The sequence below is a fragment of the Cryptomeria japonica genome, chromosome 1, assembly GCF_030272615.1.
Source record: "Cryptomeria japonica chromosome 1, Sugi_1.0, whole genome shotgun sequence".
In the NCBI taxonomy this organism is placed as follows: domain Eukaryota; kingdom Viridiplantae; phylum Streptophyta; class Pinopsida; order Cupressales; family Cupressaceae; genus Cryptomeria; species Cryptomeria japonica.
The window spans coordinates 158,720,104-158,740,070 of record NC_081405.1 but is presented as its reverse complement, the minus strand read 5'-3'; the positions used below and the strand labels follow the sequence as shown (position 1 = coordinate 158,740,070).

General features: G+C 34.9%; 1 pseudogene; it reads right to left on the bottom strand.

The window, feature by feature from the left end:
* Nucleotides 1–15,536: 15,536 nt before the first annotated feature.
* On the bottom strand, nucleotides 15,537–19,357 carry LOC131056141 (linoleate 9S-lipoxygenase A-like; annotated as a pseudogene).
* Nucleotides 19,358–19,967: the final 610 nt, after the last annotated feature.

Here is a 19,967-nt window from a genome sequence, read left to right as displayed (position 1 = left end):
ATAAGGAGTGCGCCCTATTTGGCACGTGCCAAATGGCCCGTTGGGGACCAAAAATATTTTTGGCATCTTTTTGGTCCTCCATCTTGGTGCATTCACCCATGTCTCATAGACTATTATTTCTATATACATCAAATAAAAATACAATCCATGATTAATTTTCATAAAGGAAATTGTGAGTAGAGGATCCATAAAAATATAGCTTAAAATTTATCTTTGAAGATAGTTTCACAAGAGATTTTTTTTTTATCACCATGTTCAATGAACATATCCAAATATGATATTAGCTTCATTAGTGACCGCCATATAAATTCAACAACATAGAAGACATGGGCTACCATTGATAGTGCATATACTATTCCAATGTTGTAAAGAGGAAAGCCATGACAATCAATGCTCTAAATAAATGAATCTAGATAATAATGACAACCAAAATAAGAAGATAAAATATGCTTATATTATAGCAAAAAAGGGAGCATAGATCCTAGTAGGTAAATCCCCTAGCTTATTAATCGATGGATTGCTTTTGGAAAAAGAAAAAATGGAATTAAATACCTTATAGATATGTAAAACGGAACTAATTTCCTCCATAACATTAAATATAAAGAGTAGGCAAGCACTAATCTCAAGCAACAAAAGTTGGGTGAGGAGGCTTGTGAGTTAAAGTTGTGTTCGAAAAAAAATTGATGGAGGATTTTATTTCCACAAAACTTTTAGCTACCCAATGTAGAGGCACAACCTAGATAAATATTCCTAGTACAACTTTTGTTAAATAAAACATTGATTGTGACACTACAAGGGGAGCCTCCTCATCATACTTGTTACATGAGAACTTTATTCATTTGCACAACAAGATATTGGATTCGGAGAAAACAAAAATAACATACATATATCAATAGGAGGGAATTAAAAAATAAAACTATATAATTAATAAGAAGCTAGGGCCAATAGGGAGAAACAATAGTTCACTTGATTGCATAATTTCTAAAATGAAGCTAATATAGAAGTACAAGAAACAAAAGACACCCAAGGACAAATATGTTAAGGCATCTAATATGCAACAAATTATCAATGAAATAAAAGTGTTCTAACAATTGAAACTCAAAAAAGTCATGGCTCATTATTTTAATAAGATGCTTTAGAGGCCTTTCATGGTATGTCCCTTAATTAGTTTTCACCAACATTAGTTCAAGTACACTAAAAAACTCACCAACCTAGATGTATAAGAAAATATATTTTAAATATTACTTCAATTCTGAGACCTAAATATAGACAGCTTCTCAAATTTAGAATGATGATAGTTTTAGTGATTAGACTACCCTATATCTCAAGCCATCACTTATGCCATGACAAACCCAAAGGCAAAATAGTCCATGCCCACAATTACCATAGCTTCAACCACAATGCACTCAAAAACATTATGACACTATTTGCTCCACATGGTATCTCCCATTTTGCATCAAAGTCTAAAAAACATAAAAAATTTGGTCAAAAACCATTTTAATTTGAAAATGTAATGAAAGATATATGAAAAAATTATGTTCTCATCCATAAAAACTCAAAATATTTATATGATGAACATTGATTTTACCTTGAAAAAAATACACTTTTCAATGGAGCGGGAGAGAGGGAGAGAGAGCGTCCAAAGGCGGTTTGCTAGGGTTTCTACGGGGGATGCAGACGATGCAGATGAAGGAGATGGTGATGGCGAGGGGGGTGATTGTGCTTTCCCTCCTCCTTATTTTTTTTGTTCTCATGTTTTGGGTTTTCCGTTTCGGATGCAATGAGCTCTCTGTTTTTTCTCATTGTCTTAGGTGTGTCCGATTTTTTGGCCATGGTTTTTCAGTTCGAGGGGGCTGAAGTTGGTTTGCTGCCAAATCTTCTATAGAGACTATAGATTTTTTCAAAGTTGGAGTCGCGGTGATGTTGTGGGTTGCTTCACTCTCTTCCCTGCCCATCTTTCCCTATCAAGATGTCTTGGTGTGGGGTTTGGGGTCTTCTTCCCAAATGTGGTTTTTCTCTGCTTAAGTGTGGAAGTGGGGGTAGAGCTAGGGTTGCAAGTGGAGTAGTCATTGTTTGGCTTTCTCTTGGGATTTTGGGATTTTTTGCCCCCTCGGCTTGTGCTTTGGTTGTTGTTCCTTTGCTCATGGTGTGGGCTATGATGTTGCAGGGGATTTTGCGCTTGTCCCTATTGTTCTGCTATGCTCGAAGCCCTCTTGAATAATGTGGGTGCTTCATTGTTGTTATTTTTCTCAGGAGGATCTTTGTTGTAGTTATGACTTTCATCTCTCTTTCTTTCTCAGCCTGTCTTGTAGAGGTGGTTCACTCTTCAATTGAGGGGAAGAGTGGTTGGCTGAGTGAAGTTGGATGGAATCTTTTGCAGGATTTTGTTGCCCTATTTTTCTGTCATGAATAGTATTCTTAATAATGTGCATTTTAAAGATTTAATGTGATTTTATGTATGCATTGAAATTAAAATAGATTTGAGCATTCATAATCTAGTTGTGAGAAAATATTATATGCATTTTTATTCCTGCAATTGATATGAAATTCAACATTTAGTATTCTTTAATTTGGGTTTGTCAATACTAATAAACTATTGAGTGCAAGTGATGCAGGATCAGGTGAATGAGGTCGAAAGCGAGAACATGACTCAGGTAGTGTTGTTTTTAACTAAATGACTTCGATGGAAAAGGGAATCTCACACACCACATTAGTGAAAATATGCATATACATTTGTGTCTGCATTTATGAGTGAAATATCATGTTTATTTGACTATATAGGATGAAAAATTGTAATGATTTGAATTAAAAAGTGACTCTACGATTTCACGTTCTTTGTGTGGAAATTATCGAAACTATAATTTATATTTGATTTTTGGAATTATACTAGATTAGTACGTATTTTAGATATTAGGACTTTATTACAAACCTGTATATTCAAAAGTGAATATAGTTCATGTTTAATTTATTTGATTATTTTTATATGACTAATTATATGAATATATATATATATATATATTATAAACTTTAAATGTCTAAGTTTAATATTTACATTGTAAATTATGATAAAGTCGCATGTTAAAAGGTGGCGGGTTAGTTTTCATTTGAAAAGCGACTATTTCGCATGTCAATTTGGGTGGTCGATTAGACTCAAGTCGACTAAGGCATGGCCAAACTAAACAAAAAAAAACTATCAATTAACTTAGAGTTAAGACAGTGACTACTAGGAGTCGATATGACTAAAACGTAGGTTTAGATCATGAGTTAAATGCAGAATTAGTTAGGTATCGACATTGGTGGAGACCATAACGATAAACTAGTAAGACCATTGGTTTTAATGCAGAACTCAGAGGTTTCTACGTGGAGACAAGGGCGTAGACCTGGCAGTTAAAAGAAGGAACCCGCTAAATACAAACACATAAGTGTTTGTGACACTTTGCCAACCTCTCCATCGAGCAGGTAAACAACTATAATCACGGTGAGTGAGAGAAGAAGCCGCGGATAACACTTCAATTCACATAGAAATGGAATCGTCTAGTGGTGTCCACGTTGAGTTAAGATTAGTAGACCTCTATTGGTGGTAAACAACTGCAGGAAAGAATGATTTATAACTAAAGTAAGTAATACGATAACAGACATGTAGTGCCATGAATTTAGGATTATCAATGATAGGAGGCAAATGCATATTTAAATCATGCATTAAAACAACAAGATATGCATCTAAAGATTCCATCTCTTGTAGATGTGGAGAACTAAGAAGAAGTTAAACATAGACTTAGGTAATAGATTCCTAATCAATAACAAATCACCAAGCCTTTGAATGGGGAGAAAACATAGGAAATATTAGGATAAATAGAGGTGGGAGATAGGAAGAAAAGCACATTCATTCACAAGCAAGGAAGGATGATAGACTCACGAAGAGAAGAATATAATAGAGGAATAGAGAAGATACTTTTATAGTATCAAAGAGAGAGATAGAGATAGATTTGAGATAGAGATAGGGATAGATTGGAGATAGATTTGCAAGCAAGGCATAGTACTATTTGGCAAAAGAGTGTCAAAGTTGTACAAACCGGTCCAAGCTTATAAGAGGTCGGAATTCTTTTGTTTTGGTTATTATTTGGAATAAGAAAGTATGAAATTAGAAGTTTAGGTATAGAGTACGATTATTATATACAATTTTGCATATGTCATTGTTTATTGGAAAAGCATTATAAATCGTTTTAAATAGAAATCATAGAGAAATAGATGTTAGTCAATTTAATTACTATAGTAGTACAATTTGTCTAAATGATTAGTTTGTATTTCCATTTAAGAACATGGTTGCATACCCTTTTTGTTTATATATGAAAGAAAATTCATGCATGTATAACACCTTCTTTTACATTTATCTTATTTAGTCGAAAGATTGATTATGAAACTATTGCTTATAAAATTTTATCATTTTCCAAAGATGAAAGATTGTCTTCAATTAGATAAATTAGACAAAATAATGTTAGTAGGGAAAAGGATATTTCTATTTTTTCTTAAAAAGAAGGATTGTATTCTCAATTGTATTTGAGTTTGAGGGAACCAAGCTAGGGATTGGCTTGAGTTAGAAAATTACCTTTCGGGACGGGTGCCGAATGTGGATGTTTTTAGAGAGAATAGTTGCTTTTTCCAACTATTATTTTGCTGTGCATGGCATTATACTCGACCGAGTTATTATTTGAATTATCCGTAGAAAATGATGGAAATTCCTTATTTTATGCTCTCTACCACATCCTTGAATAATAGTGAATGCTTGTTTCTTAGAATGAAGTAGAAAAATGAAAATGCATATATTGTCTAGGCATGCACCAGATTCCCTCTTGCTTTCGAATTCTTTGGTTAAAACAATTCATGCAGAGTCGGGTATTCTTGATTGACCAAGAATTCCGGGGAAGCGTAAGGTTCAAGGTTGGACAAAAAAAGCACCTAAATCTTATTCTCGTCTTCATTCAAAGGACTGAAAGAAAGTGACTCAGAATGGAGCTCGACAGATGCATCTCACCTTCACTTTTCTTGTATAAGCTTAAGGAAATATGAAATCCTAAGTAGGGAATAAGGACTATATGTTCATAGATTTGTATTATTCATTTACATGATAATGATATATCTATGAATGTTTTTATATCCATATTTGATGTTTCCCTATATTTTGTATGAAATGGACTTAATGTTTGAAATTTGAGTTTATTTATGAATAAAGTGTAGATTAGGTCTTATTGTTAATTTACGTCTTTACATTTTCAAGGCTGGTTTTTTGAATGTTTCTTTCTCCTTGTTGTTGGGCTTTCATCTCTTTCCTTCTATTGGGGTGGAGATTTGGGTGGAGCTGACTTTCTTGGAGTCTGACTAGTTTATGCCTATTTTCAGACTTAAGGTTTAGGGAGCCTATCTAAAACCCATTTGTCTAACTAAGAAATGTGGTTTTATCTTTTGGTTGTTGGACTTTGTTTTATTGTTCGGAGATAAGCTTTTTCTGCTGCTGGTTTGTATCTTTTCAGCCCCTATAGAGGTGGGTCCCTATCATATTGAGGTGGAGAGGATTTTTGCTGAAAGGGTGATGACTTCCAGATGGTTTGTGTTTTATGGCTTCAACTTGCTAGTTTTAGGAGCCTCTTAAAACCCCTAGGATCTAGTTTTCTACTTAATGCTTATCTTTAAGGATCTATTTTTTTGGCTTTAATGGTTGAGGGAGCCTGGAAAAACCCTATTTATAGTTGTGGGAGCCTCATAAAACCCACTCTCATGGTTGAGGGAGCCTAAAAAACCCTATGTCTCTTGTTCTTGCTAGGGTTAGATTGGATGTTGAAAGTTTTCAAGGGCCTAGTTTGGCCAGTTCTTATTTTTGGTTAGGCCCAAGCTTGGCTTTTTGTGGCCAAGAGAAGTTGTTATAGGTTATGGCAGCCTAGGAAAACCCTTCTTGTTGGCTAAGGGTTCCTGATATACCCTTGATCTATGCTTTCTAAGGTCTATTGTTTGGCTATTTTAGATCATTTGTTTTGAGGCTAGCCGGGTTTGTAGTGTTGTATTCCTAATGTTTGGCTGGTGTTTGGTGTTTGGTGTGTGGTAGTTGTTGTGCTTTTCTATTTATTTCCTTTGCAACCTTTGTTTGTGGATTTTGATGCCCGTAAGTCCAAAAGGTATCAGGTCCTTTCTAAAACCTATGGTTTGATGCCAGTAGTCTAGTTTATTCTTTGTTGGCAACTCTTTGTTGTAAAAGGTTTTGGCGCCCCTTCAAAACCTATTTTACCCTAATAAAAAACATTGATTTTGCCTTTACTAAAATAAAATGTGCTATAATGTCTAACTTGTTCTTACAAATGAAATGATGAAATGAATTGGTAGTAATGGATCTCATGATATAGTCATCCACTTGGACCTCATTAAATAATGATAAATTTTGTACAATCCTAATCATTTGAGAGAGGAGAAACAAGAGCTTCCATAATCAATTTGTCTCATGTAGATCCACTGTAGGTTTTACATCAAACAATTAATTGGAGTATATCAACTCCAATCTAAATTTTGTAGCTATCTAGGGATATTATTTTTGTTGTAAAGAGTTTATATACGAGTTAAAGATTATCTTAATTGTACATTACTGAATTAAAATAAGTAATTTTATTAATATAAAGGATCTTTAGTAATAATTCATCATTGACATTATTTATACACAATTATATTTATCAATAAATAAAGTGTTAAGTATTTGTTCATATCTTTGTTTTCTTTATATTGTTGCATCTTTCATTATTTCAACAACATTCAATATGATAATGATCTATTACCACCTTGTAAATTAATTGATATGCTTACTAGTATGACAAACTATTAATTGGACTCAAATTGATGTTGATGTTAATGTTGATACCTACTATATTTGTTGTGATTAAGTTAATTAATTCACATCTTTGATGTCTTAATCAAAGGAATCTTGATTGAAGAGAGAGGATATATGATCAACTAACTGTTTTAAAAATTAAATGGAGGTTGATTATATTTAATATTTAAAATGTACTTGTCAAATCCCACTAGAAGAAAAAGTTTGTCAACTAGACTATAAATCCTAGAATGACTCCATATAAATTTATATCGCTTTTCCTGAATAAGAATAAACAAATAATTAAAGAAATCATTTTAGAAAAGCCTGATTTTAACATGATAAGGTTATCTATCTTTCCAATCAACAACTTAAGAAATGTCCTAATGTCTTGTGTGTCCTATTGAAGTCTCTTTTGGCATATGTGGGTTTTGCAGATGATAAACAATCAAAGACATATATATGTTCTACTCTTGATATGAGACATAATAATCCATTCTTCTTTTTGAACACACCAATAGTCCATTTTGAGATTGCTATGGAGGATTGGATGTCAAGTAAAAGGTGGAATCTCTACAAATTTAGATATTGGAAAAAACTTTATTCTTTGAATCTTACCAAGCACATTTCTACAACTCAAGATTTGAGGAGACGTATCTAGTAATTGGTTTTAGATATCCTTTTTCATAAACTTAATTTAAGAAATTGTACTTGCTATTGGGTATGCAAAATTACACAGGAAAGAATGACTACAGTAGTGGGAGGCATTTGTTTGGTATCATAGTGGTAATTAGTAGAACCCTTTCAAATTGGGTCCATTTATTGGTAAATGAAACATAGGTTTGTCTACTGAATCATAAAAATGTACATCCAACAAATCCTTCATTTGTCCCATGGTTATTTTTCAACCATGTATCCAATTCATGCAACATATCTTTGAAAACCTCCTTCAATGTTGCATATGAATGAACAAAGAAAATGGTTGATAAAAAAATTAAGCAAAATGGGGACTTAAAAATTATTCTATAAAATTACAAACTCAAATCATGTCAATAAAGAGGTAGTTCCAAAGAGTATTTTAAAACTAAGAAATAAAAACCAAATAGAATGTAAAAAAACCATAAGAATATAAAAAACAATTGTTAAACAAAAGGCTAATTTAATAAATACAAGAGTTGATACAAGCTGCATAAACTACACACACTAAAAGAGATAATTAGTTTTCTAGAGAAAAATATTTTTTGCATCCATCATGACTATCATATCATACTCCATGAGACTCCAAACATATTTAACTTGTTCAGAGATAGAGCAAAACACTTGTCAAAGTCTATCTATTTTTGTTAGTGTGAAAGAGGTTATTTTCTGTCTAGTTATTAGTGGGAACTTATTCACATCTTAAGTTTACTTAGGATTTAGTTATTTTTCCTTATATCCTATCTAGAAGTTGGTTATAATGGGGCCATGTTCTATTAATTATTTTTATTCATTTATCCATTTAATATTTGCATTGACTTTTCATGTTTGTATCAAGGGTACTTATTGATACCTTATCATAGCTTGCATGTATAACTAACGCTTCTCATTGTATATTATAATATTCAATCAATACATAGTTATGCAAGTTTCTTGTCATATTCTCTCATGAAATCTATTTCGTCTACCAAGGATTCTAGGGGTGTTGAGGAGTCACCTATCTACTCGTATAGTTTTATGGATTATCAATGTTGTCTACATATACTACTCAAGCTCCATCTTTATAATACTGTATAAAACAATAAAAATCCTTTCATTTCCAACTTTTAAGATGATAATTTTTTTTGAAACCTGTAACAAGCAAAAACTACTAAGCTAAACTTAAATGTAATCTAACAATAATAACCAAATAAATTGACAAAACATAGAACAACATAGAACTGTAATAATTTTTTTGTTATACGAGTAAATGAAAAATAATTAACTTTTCTATAAGTAAGAAGTAACAACAATTATTCAAGAACAAGTAAAGAGCATATAAACAATTGAAGAACTATTCTAACTTTGAGTACATTACATATAAAGCCCAAAAGGAGTTTAGAGTTTACAGCATTTGGTGATGATCCATTCAATTTTCTTTATCATGCAAAGCAACTAACCAGAGGGAAAGACTCATCAGGGCAATTTACCACATAACCATAAACTTGGTGATCTCCTGCACATTTTTCTACTGAAAGCAACCCTACCCTTTGCAAGGGTATAAGTAGGTTAATAGTTTTAAATCCATCTGAGACTGATGTTTTGACCCTATACAACTCTATTTAGTTACACACGATAGGAACCTCATAGCTAGTATGACCTCTGACTAGCTGGTGCATCTGGATCATGTTAATTATTCGACACTCGCTTAGTGCAACGTCACCTTGGCCAAATGTTTTCATAATTGAAAACATGATTAAACTTGTAGTTAGTGTTGACCACCTTTCTCAGCTAGAACCAATATATGGGGTTTAGTCTTAGTGGCCATTAAGGTTGTCTCTTATGCAAACTACATACTAACATAAACTAGAGACTCATTGGGCTCTAATTTTGAATACCACTCTATACCATTCTACATGAAAACTTGTAGGGATGTAAATTACGATCATCTACCATTTATAATAAGTTCATATTACCTTAACTCAAGATTATTTGTTGTTATGAACTATTGGCTATATACTTGTGATCATGAGCTTGCATACTTGCCTCCTCATGATTATGAGTATGTGTCTCCAGTCAAGGTCTTTACTGCCATTATGTTTACTTCTATGTATTGTACCATGAATTACAATTTGAGAGATTTGTATATTTGTTTACAATAGACATAATTTACAGTTCTTTCTATATGAACTGGTTTAGGTAATTTTATGTTTGATTCTAACATTTCTTTTCATTTCCAATTGTGTCTCTATTTTATTTCTCAGACTACCAAAGAGCCTTTAGCTATTCACTCAGCATAAGAGATGATAACATATATTTACTACAATAAAGCTTCCTTCTTTCAAAGGGAATTCTGAATACATAAATGCACTCATGTATCATTTAGGAAATGAAAATAAATTATTAATCATATTAGTTTACTTATGTTAATTTTCTCTTGCATTTATCAAAAGGCTCAATAGGAAAACCTGTTGTAATGGCCTTTATATTTCAACATAAAGGCTATGGTTTTCTCAGTTATTCTTTATCATACAATGCAATAAGAGATTTGTGAGAATAATGAAGATATTTACCTCTATTCATGAAAAAACTTATTTCAAAACCATTCATTTCAATTATCTACTTTCAAATACCAAAAGCAATAAGATGAATTCATAGTACTTAACCTGGCAAATAAGCCTACTTTTCTAACACGGTTGGATTGTGCACTCTTCCAAAATTTCTTCCAAATTATTCACAATTATGTCTCGATTTTATTTTGTTGTTTGTATCTTTCACTTAGATCCCCATAGTAATGAAGAACCAGATATCTCGTGTGTGTCATAAAACAAAGCTTTTGCCTCTGTACATATCATATTGACTTCAATATTTTATCTATTCCCCTCTATTTTGAAATAGTTATAGTTATTATGTTTCATTTCAAGGAGTTCCAATTCCAATCCAATGAATTTCAAATTGAATGCAAAGGATTCTTTCACTCACTATAGTGAGTTTTAACAAATTTCAAGATAATAGCATAGTGGCAACAAGAATTCAATTAATTTATGCGCTAAATAAAATCTTCTTATATTGGCTTTGATAATAGATAGATTAGCATAAGTATTTGGTGCTGCCTTCTCATTATTTCATTTAATTTGTAATTCATTATATTATCATTCCCTTAGCCATGGATTATATTATCCATGTGGTTGGCTTAATATCACTTCCATAATATAGAATGTGGTTGAATCAATATAGTTTATCGCCACCTTGTTTAGAGAATATGGTCAACATAGTGTGTTTAGTTTTTCATAAGTAATATGACCAATATAATGTAATTGCTCACATATTGTTGAGCATGCCATTCAACCATTATATTTGAGTAATAATTGATTGATAAGTTTGCTAGTATCATTAATGACACTTATATGACTATGATGTATAATATATGTGGTACATAAATATATATCTATGTGTGTGTGTGTCATGCATTAAAATATTGCACACGTATATATATACATATGTATATATATCTACTCCTTATATTATACCCTCATAATCATTTATGCATCAAATACATTACATTTAAATTAAAGTTTAAATCCCAAATGATTATCAATTCCTTTTTTAGTTGAACTTAGTTATCCTATGGCTTAAGTCAACATCATGACTTCAAGATAAGAAACTGTAACCCTAACAACTTGAATGACTATCTAGGGTTAACCAAATCAGGTACCTAGTTCACAACTCCTCATCTCTAAGATTTATCATTGAAACATGATGCGACCAATACTTACAGGTTTTAGAGACTCTGATGGCAAATTGACCCTTCACTTGCTTACCTCCCATAGTCAATAATACTTTCCCTTCCTTCATTAGTTCTAAAATCTTATCATTAGTTCTAATATGTATGAATGTAATTAAATAGCTCAATAAAACTTAATAATTTTTCAAACAAAATCATTTACATATGCATTTTGAACCACTATTCAAAGATATAAAATAAAATCACATATCAGTGCATCAAAAACATAGCAAAGTATCAGTGAACAAGACAAATGTAACATATCCTTCTGTCAATAATCATCCTCAATGATTTAAAGTATCAACAGTAACATTAAATGAAATATTGTTCATCCAAACATTTGGAAAATAGTTCAACTATTGTAAACTATAAACAATTGAGGAAACCTCTGGTGGATTTCATCATAATCCTAATAGGTTGCACTAATATCAGAGTATTGGTCCCATTAGACCTTACACTGCTTGACTTCTCTAATATGTAAGCGAAGCTTATGTATCTTGAGCACCCTAAATGGCCCGATCATGACCATCCCTACATCTATTACATTCAAATAATTCTTATCAATCATGTGTGAAAAATCTAATATATACTTTTTAAGGTAAGATACATAAAATGCAACATGTAACTAGGTGAGAGTTGGTGGTAGAGCAATTATGTATGTGACATGTTTGATGACTTTCAAAACCTCAAATGGTCCTACATATCTGGGTGCAAGTTTTGATGATTTTCAAATTTAATGGCACTTTTCTAAGGTTTAACTCGTAGGAGTACTTTCTCTCCCACCTCAAATTGTTTGGGCGTTCACTTTGCATCTACATAGATTTTCTATTGATTGTTAGCTTTGGCTAACCTTTTTATGATCATCTTGACTTGCTTCCATTTTTAAGAGAATTTTAGAACTGAGGATTATCCTATCTTCTAGCTTATCCCAACTAATAGGAGTTTTACACCTCCTTTCATATAGTGCCTCAAATGGCATCGTCTTTATGGATGACTGGTAGGAATTGCTATAAATAAATCAACCAAGGGTAGGAAATCTTTTCATTTGTACTACTGGTCCATGCAGTAGATTCTCAAAAGATCTTCTAGAACCTGATTGAACCTTTCTATTTGGCCATCTATTTCTAGATGATAGGTTGAACTAATATTCAGTTGAGTACCTAAGGTTGCAAATAGGATTTGCTAGAATTTGCATGTCATTCGAGAATCCCTATCTGATATTATCTTTTTTGGTACCCCATGTAGTCTAAATATTTCTTGAACAAATTTATGGGCTATAATAGGTGCTCCATCAGTTAAGTTTCTAGGTATAAAATGGGATACCTTTTTAAGCCTATCAACCACTACTAGTATAGCATTATCCTTGTTTTTGGACATGGCCAATCCTTGGACAAAGTCTATACTGATTATTTGCCATTTTCATTCTAGCACAGTGTTAGGTTGTAACAAACTTGCTAAGTTTTTTTGTTCTACCTTCACCCTTTGAATTCGAAACAACAAGCTACAAATCTTGCGAAATCCTTTTTCATTCCCTTCCAAAAATATAGGGGTTTAATGTCTTCTTGGTGCGGGAGCACCCAAGGGTCCAAGGAGACCTCATGAGCAAATATGTGATGTTGAGTCTAGATGAAGTCTAATAAGGTCATTTTGATCAATATGTGATGCAATAAGACCATTTATGGTCCATGATGTAATAATTTGGGTCAATATGTCATGATGTCTAGTTGTGTCAAAAAGTTGTCAAATTGTGTCAAATGATGCCATATGAGAAAATAAATATAAAAATGCTCCTTATTGGTGTGGAGATCATGTTTTAGGTGATTTTTAGTCTTATTAGATTTGTTGGTTAATCAAATTAAAAAATTAAACAATGTAAGGTTGCCATGAAACAACTTATTAAAGTTGTCATTTTTAAATTCCAATGGTCATGATTAGTTTTGAAAGTTAGTTGGCAGGTTGATTTTGGTTGGATGGGAATTTTATCATGTTTAAATGCTCATGTACAAGCCTAGAAAAGGTTGTTGATGGTCTAACTTGATTGGCATTGTAAGAGTTTGGCAATGAAATACATGGTTTCCCTGCAATTTTGGTCTAAAATCTTAACTTCCAACTACTATAACTCTCCATTCATAACATATTTTGGTCTGATTATTTTTAGAGGTGATAGGGAAATGTTATAAATTTAATTTGGCATTGGTTTGAAGGCTTAATCAATCATTTTGTATGTTTTATATTGACTGTCCTAAAACCAGTCATTTTGGATAGCTTTATAAGGGTTTGAGGGTCATAATGAAGAATTGACCCATTCCACTTTATGTATCTACCGTTTCTTGTGGAATGGGTCTATAAAGTTGTATTATAGGTTTTTATAACATTCTGAGTGCAGGTATGGCCATGGAGATGTGATGGTGAGACCCTAGGGTGAAGAGTGGTGAGGAATGGTGTGTTGAGTAAGTGGGAATTTGGTGCCATGTATGGGTCTGAGTTAAACCATTGAATGAGTGGGTGTTTTTATAGTTGTTGGAGTTTTTGCAGGTCATGTGGATGGTGTTTGATCTATTGTTGAAGTTGTGAAGTGTTTGGAGGGGGTGTGTATGTGAAAGCCCTAGTTTGTAGGCTTAAAAAGGAGGGTTTTGTGTTTGGGTGATTAAATGAGCATGTCACTATATAAAACTAGGAAAATTTGTTGATTTGCATCTTTTAGTAATACATTTTTTGGGTGTGGATTCTTGGTGAAGAGTTTTTGAGGTAGTTGCTTTGTAAAAATGGGCTAATTAACCTAGTTTCAAGCATAGCAGGGTGTTGGTCAGTATTGTTCGTCCAAAGTACCTATAACTAATTTTTGTATATGTTGTAGAAATTCCAAATGGGTGTCTAAATATGTAATATTTTGGGAAGGTTTTTTGAGAAAGTTTTGAGTTATTGTTAAATTACCCAATTTGAAGGGCTAGTAGGATTGAAGCCTAGAAAGGGCGGTTTGGTGTTAGGAGTCAAAACTCCACAAAAGGCAAGTTTGGGGTGTTGAGTTGAGATATACTAAGCATGTAAGATCATTAAGAGTGTTGGAACAAATCGTTGGGTTGTTATCCTTGGTTGGGTGCATTGAGTAGAGTCTAGATAGTTGGAAGAAAGGCCTTGTTTTGGGATCTTGTGATTGATCCTAGTGTTGCAGATTGGAAAAGTGACGTGACATATGAATGTGTGATCAGATATGGTGAATTGAATGAATCTATAGGTGGAGTATTATTTTGAAGCCTTGGATAGGTGAATGTTGCTACAAACAAGAAGAAAGAATGAAGGATTGTAGTATGATTGTAGGAGGGTCCATCATGCTCTACATCACTTCTAAGAGTGTAACAACCCTTGGGTGTCCTGAATATGGTGTAGAGTGCACCTTCTTCCATACTAGGGTTCTTAGCTCTAGAGATTTTGGCATGTACATTCCACCTTGATATCTTAGTAATCCATCATAGCTATTGTAGCTCTTGGGTGTCTTGAATAATTTGTATACGAGTGTTGCAACAGATTTGGCATAGCAGATTCGTAGGGCTATGTTTCTGACATTATATTTATTTTTTTCTTTTCATTGACATTTTAGTCTTAGGAGGAATAGCAATTTTTACATGTTCAAAGTTCTTGGCAATGGGAACTTCGAAATTTGAACCAATTCTGCCATTGTATGTATGTACTACTTTTACGTCAATCTCTATATCAATAGTTATCAGGTAGAGGAAGAGCACCAATAGACAACATAGTTCCAATAACCATCACCTTATTGTCATGTTGACCCCCCAATAGTTGTCATAGTGAAAACACCATTAATAAATTTATTTTGTACCAATAGCCAGTCATTTTTTGTAATTTTTTGGCCACTATTGGAACATTTGTGCGCCACTATTGGAACATTTGTGCACCACTATTGGGACATTTGTCAACAAGTACTAGCGATTTTGAGTTGACAATTACTAGAACATTTTTAGTTAGGTATCAGGCGACACTTTGAAATGTGTACTTTTTGATCTTTGTGCGCATAACCGATTCCACAACATGCATCGTTACTACCTAGAAATCAGATCAATAGCTATAAGCAGTTAAGTCGCATATGAAGACAACTAAAAAAAAAAATCAAAATCCGATGTACTGTTTAAAATCTGTGGGTGCACGAAATTAGCTATGACGGCTACTGGTGCTCTTCCCCTAGAGCCCACCCGAGATAGTAGGGAGCAAAAAGAAGGAAAGGAAAATTCTTTATTAAAATAAGATGGAATAGTGCCAACTCCACCTACTTTTACACAGCTGCATTACATTTAGTGACTAATTATATAGCTCGACAACGATGTAGAATCGTCGCAGCGTCTATTTTAAACAAACACTAAGTAAATTAAATGGATCCGATATTGACGTTGTCGCAAAGAGAGACAAAGATTAAATGGAAAAGCTGTTTGGAATTCCCCTGCCAGTCAATCCACCCTCCCTGGAGAGATCGGTGGTGTTCGGATAGAGCAGTGTGTATGGAACCTGTGTTGGCCCATACCTGTTCTTCAGGCTGGAATTCTTGTTCCTCTCTGACACATTTTTCTCCACGCCCACCAGAGCCGCAGAGAATTTTCCAAATGCTTGTTCGATGCCGTCATCGTCAGTCAATTCATGAGTGGATCCCTTCACCTGCCCTAAGTAGGCTTCATCCGTTGAATGCTTCGACAGAAGCTCCAACACCGCCATCACCGTGGTGGCCTGATTGGAGTTGGACACAGATGACAGCATAAACGCCTCTGGATCTTTCATCATTTGGGCATAGTCAAGGGAATGTTGCTCGGGAATTAAGCGTCTGCCGAGAGTAGGGAGATTCGGCATGTATCCTCCATATGCATATTGCCCGAAGTTGACGGTTGCATGGTGAGCAGATGCAATCCAAATGATGGTTGTAATTGCTTCCACTGCTTCCTGCACCGACTCCATCTGATACCATCCACTTTCCTTCTTCAGGTCTCCATGCCCCACATTCACAGCTTCCTGCCACCATGCTTGCACTTCTGTGTCTTCCTTGATTGCATCGTCGCTCTTGTAGTAGAGAGACACATAATCACTCACCCATTGCTTTAAAGCACCCCAGATCTCCAGACCGTCCACTGCATATGGGTAGTCTTCTATCGCAAGCTTCAATCCCTGGGGTTCCGTTGAATCTGCAACTGCCATTCCTCTGCAATTGTATAGGTACATCTCCTAGCTTAGAATTATTTATATGACAGCTACATGGCATTTGACAGTAGAGAGTAACAGAGAAGAGAGTACTATACCTTTTAATGAGATCGGCGGGCAAGCCCTGTTCATTGAGTTTCCAGTGTTTATATGCTTTAGAGGACAATTCTATGGCGTATCTGTAGGGTGTGAATCCTTGTTCAATAACACCATTTGCATTAATCAGAATCTGCCGGGCAGACTGATTAATGTCCATGGTATCAAAATAATGAGGGAGTAATAACTTGTGAAGGGGATGCATTTTGCTTAGTTGCCTGTGAGTAGCAATGATGAAAGGCTCGATGACAGCATGAGTTCTTAACCTGCACGAAGAATGGAAAAGTTAATCTTCGTGACATTATTTTGTGCACTCGGTGTATATGAACTACTGTCTTGTTTCAATGTGATCTTACCAATGACTGATCAACTGATGATAACCAGCATCGTTAACTCTTGAATGAGCTTTGGCAAGCAGCCATAGAGCGCCATCTTCTCCCTCTTGTGCAGGGGTGTAAACTTTTCTTTCAGCTTGGGTGAGACTGGTGTGAGGTAAACACAACTCGATCGCAACAACCCTCAGAATTCCTTGGTCTGTGAGGAAGAAGAGAGTGCGGGAGGCATACATTTTACGTTCATCTGATTCTTTGTTAATGCGTTCAATATAGGGCATGTACGCATCGTAGTAGTCCAAGATAAAGAGTCTTTTTGCTTCCACAGCCTAATCAAATCATTCACATTTAATCCCATCATGAGATTGGTCAGAGGATCAAAATTCTCTCTTTTTGATATGTTATGGAACTACTTGAATCGCTATATAGATATAGCATACCTGCAACACCGTAAGGCCATCGAGGTTTTTCTCGATATGTTCTGTCGTTATAGAACTCTCTTGAGGGCCATATAAGTCGGCGTCCAAGCTGCTTGTTGGAGGAAAGCTCTGTTCCAAGTTTAAGAGAAGAAGGTTAGCATTATAATCAATATTCAACTACAACATCAACATTAACATTAGATTAAAACAGGGAGCTTTTCAATTTGCGTGCCTGCAGACATTGAATGGCCATGGGATTGAGACCGGAAAGGGCATGTCGTGCAAACTCTTCGTCTGTCTTCCACGCATTTTCGTCAGCTGCAGGTCGGAAATAAAAATTTAAAAATTATCAATTATATATTATTTAGTCGATGACTAATACTAGAAGAAATCGCTTAAGCTTTAATGAAATAAATAGTAATGATCTCGCACCCTTAATAAGTTGGGGAACTGTGAAATTAATGAGAGATTGATCCTGTGTGCTGAGCAGTCCTTTAACCATTTGGAGAGGAATTAGGTCTTTACTAAGATCCATAACATTGTTGAGAGCCTTGGGGATGCCTTCGCTGTAAATATCTTTCACTTCTTGCAGCGAGTGGAACTCATCACCAAATATGGACTTGATGGTGGGTATCACCTTTTTGGCGAAGGCTCGCACCAAATTAGACCTGTAGTCGGACAGATTGATATGAGGGAACTTCTCGTCTGGGGGAATGTAGTATTGGGTGGTGAGCAACAGAGGCAAGCTCTCGAACTTCCGATCTGCCATATCATAAACACTATCATTGATTAAGGTTCCAAAGTAATTTAAACTAAAATCAATTAACGCTACACAAAGGCTCGAAGCTCTATGATATTTAGAGAACCTGTTTTGCAGGGGGCACGTCCAGTTCTACATCTTCTGGGATAAGGAAGGTCCTGTGACCCACCAAGCACTTCCCTGCGGAGATCGGCACTACTATCTGGGTTACCGAGATCATTGTAAAGATCGTAGTCATACACACGCTCATAAAACTTTCTCTCTCCAGTACCATTTCCTCGCAGAGTAGCCAGCTCTCGCTTTCTCAGCGTCAACAAACCCGCTGGTGTTTCATTGGGAAGATGACTCTGAAATCACCAATGTTCAGGGTAAAATGCTCATTAATAATACGTTGTTACTTGATCACTTGTAAGTTCTCAAATTATTTATCTCAGATTATACCTGAGTAGAGAAGAAGACCCGGTCGGTTTTGTTGAATAAATAGTAAGGATGGACCCAGGAGTTACAGACAAAGCGAATTGCTGGAAGTTTGTCCGGTACAGCAGAAAGAGAGAGCGATTTCAAGAAGAACTCCCTCGGATGCGCGTTCCTGACCAGCAATGCACCGGGTACTCCCAGTTCAGTCTTCCATGTGAAGCTGACGGAGAATTTCGAGTCACCAGCAATGGGACCATCCAGTGGGTTCCAGCTTATTGATTCCTCCTCTCCTTTCTTCCCCAATCCCGAATCTACACCATTACCAGTCATACGTTGGACAATGCTATAAATTAATTATGCCCAAGGTGCAGAAAAGAAAAATCAATATACCCACTTAGGATCTTATGGTAATAACAATAAAAACTAGTAGTAACATTACCTTCATCAATCTTGTCGCTACTGACGAGCTGAAGAAAAACTTTCTGCCCGATCAATTCAGAGACCGTGTCCGCGATCGTGGCAGAGTAGTCGGTTACATCCGCAATATATGCTTTCATTAACACCACTTCTCCTTTGATTTCAAATCCCCTACATTCCCATTTTTAGAGGGCAATGAAATGGTTGGAATTGTTGGAATCGTTGGAATCGTTGGAAGAGAGACGTTACCCGATAAACTCATCTTGGCTACACCTAAAAACTATCTTACTCCAAATTCTTTCACGCCAAGGCTTAAAGTGTAAGCTGGCGATCAAACCAACTCTTAAAACACTCACACTAGTTGAGATTGAGATACCTTTGCTTGCTCCACATGTCTATTTATACATAGACGAGCGAACTTCGACGGCAATGTATTCTCTCCGTTTAAAGAAACGTGCTTAATGCCTCACCGGAAAAATATAATTGAGAACGGCAGTCACTTCTGCACCTCGGGTTATCTTTCATACTGCAACTTGCACTGTCTATCCAAATATAAATCTTATCCATATTGTAATCAGGTCAGCTCGAATCATTAATACTCATAAATGCCATTACTGAGTCTGCTGTGATAATGATTTAGCATTAAATGTTAAAATATAGTCTCAGTCGTAACACACAGAAAACTAATTCTGTTTTCTAATCGTCTCAGCACACAGAATAATAACTCTGTTATTTGCGATTTAATTAAGATTGGAATTTAGTTAAGAGTTACTAACAAATTTGTTATGCAATGTCATTAGTTTGATTAAGGTAATAGCCGGTGTAGAAGGATCATGGCTCCACAAAAGGGTCACGATCTTATGTGGAACCACGTGGTTCCACATAGGATCGCGACCTCCTGTGGAGGCACGATCCCATGGAAAACAAATGATATATATACGCCACCCTCCCTGATGAATATATGGTGAAATACATAGCGATCAGTGGAAGATATATTTAGTTGCTTTTCGTATCTACAGAG